Below are 2351 nucleotides of genomic sequence, written 5' to 3'. Positions count from 1 at the left end.
GACACGTGGCTAAGGGTATGGATGCTATGTTTGAGAATTTGAAAGCTCAGGTCTGGGTTCTTGCTCCTGACCTGGATCTGAGTTTATTTAGTACAGATAATGTTGTTGTGGAGGGAAAGATTGTTCCTGCTCCCAACGAGGATGAGGTTCCGGTGTCTGACCCTAAAGTTCCGGTTGCGGATCCGACTTTACCTTCGGTTGGGGAGGGATCTAATGTGGAGGTTTTAAACCGAGATGATGGTGCCGTCAATGCTGTCCCGATTTCTATGTTTCCTCCGCAGCCTTCTGCCGATGTGGAGTCCGGGAAGGATCTTGGTTCCCTGTAATCCTTTTATCTTTGGTTTTTTGCCCGGCCTGTGGGCTCTTTTTTAGATGCTTTGAACACCTTTTTGCTATTAGCTACTTGTAGTAACTTTTTTAGCTTATTATGCGGTGTTTGTTCGCGTTTTGACTTTTAGCTCCGCTTTATGCTTTTTAGTTGTTTTTGGATAACAACTTTTTAGCTAGCGCTTTTTCTTTGAAACTTTGTTTTTTCCTTTTGATTTCATTTTTCCGCTTGTACTTTTTAGTTGTTTTTGTATAGCAACTTTTTAGTAAGCGTTTTCGAAATCTTTGTTTTCGCCGTTTTAAGGCTTCTTTCTCGGATCCGGGCTTTTTCTTTGACCTCGGGTGGGGCGGTCGAGTACTTCCCTTTGTTGGGTCCGACCTTGTCGTTGGTCGGCCTTTCAAGTTATTTTTGTAATCTCTTTTTATTTGGCTTTTTGAGCCTTTTCAGAGTTTGCTTTATAACTTCTCACATTAATTTGAACCTCGTCGCTTTATCTTTGCCGACCTTGTGTGGTCTCTTGGCAATGATTTTTTGCGTTTTGTCGAGCATAAATTAATGCGCCTTGGCGGGGTACTTTTCAGGATTTGTTTCATCACGAGGAAGAAGAAAAGAAAATAGAAAAATTAGTATTAAAAAAGAAAGAATATTTACAGAGTGTTTACCCTTGACTAGGTCGGGTGCCTTACTTGACCGGGTGTCTCATTAAAAAACCCTTTGTAGGGAAAAAGAGTACACCTCGGGTTATCTTTTTCTAGCTGTAGTATCGCCTTAGATTACAGGCGTGCCAGGCCCTGGGCAACTCATTGCCTTCTAGGTCAGATACTTTGTAATAGCCTGTTCCTAAGACTTCTGTTACCTTGTAGGGCCCTTTCCAATTTGCAGCTAGCTTTCCTTCTCCCGACCTTTGTGTTCCGATGTCATTTCGGATTAGAATCAGGTCGTGAATGGAGAAGCTTCGTTTTATTACTTTCTGATTGTATCTGAGGGCCGTTCGTCGTTTTAAGGCTTCTTCTCGGATCCGAGCTCTTTCTCGGACCTCGGGGAGGAGGTCGAGTTCTTCCCTTTGTGCCTGCGGGTTACCTTTTTCGTTGTAGAAGATGGTTCTAGGTGACCCTTCATCTATTTCGATAGGAATCATTGCCTCCATCCCATAAGCTAGTCGGAATGGCGATTCTCCCGTTGTGGAGTGTGGAGTTGTCCGATATGCCCATAGCACCTGGGGGAGCTCCTCGGCCCATGCCCCTTTGGCCTCTTGGAGTCTTCGTTTTAACCCGGCCAAGATGACTTTATTTGCAGCCTCTGCTTGTCCATTGGCTTGTGGGTGCTCGACTGAGGTGAATTGCTGTTTGATTTTTAGTTCGGCCACCAAGTTCTGAAAACTTGTGTCCGTGAACTGTGTTCCATTGTCTGTTGTGATGGAGTAGGGGACTCCGAACCTTGTGACGATGTTTTTGTATAGGAATTTGTGGCTTTTCTGAGTCGTGGTGGTGGCTAAGGGTTCAGCTTCGATCCACTTTGTGAAGTAGTCGACCCCTACTATGAGGTATTTGACTTGCCCCGGTCCTTGGGGGAACGGGCCGAGTAGGTCAAGTCCCCATTTTGCGAAGGGCCATGGTGCGGTGATGCTGATAAGGTCTTCGGGTGGTGCCTTGTGAAAATTGGCGTGTTTTTGGCAGGGGGGCATATTTTCACAAACTCCGTTGCGTCTCTTTGCAAGGTCGGCCAGTAGAACCCGGCTCGGACTACTTTCTTGGATAATGCCCGAGCTCCGAGGTGGTTCCCACACATGCCTCCGTGGACTTCTTCGAGGACGCTCTTTGTTTCTGAGGTCGGGACGCACCTAAGGAGGGGGTTTGAGAATCCTCTTCTGTATAATACGTCGTGAATTAGTGTATAATTCTGGGCGTCTTTCGTGAGTCTTTTAGCTTCCTTTCTTTCGACGGGGAGAGTTCCCGACTTCAGGTAGCTGAGTATGGGGGTCATTCATCCTTGCTTTTGGTTGGATATATTTAGCGTTTCTTCC

Source organism: Arachis stenosperma, chromosome 9 (assembly GCF_014773155.1).
Source record: "Arachis stenosperma cultivar V10309 chromosome 9, arast.V10309.gnm1.PFL2, whole genome shotgun sequence".
In the NCBI taxonomy this organism is placed as follows: Eukaryota; Viridiplantae; Streptophyta; class Magnoliopsida; order Fabales; family Fabaceae; genus Arachis; species Arachis stenosperma.
The sequence above is the reverse complement of the archived record's forward strand: the minus strand, read 5'-3'. Positions refer to the sequence as shown.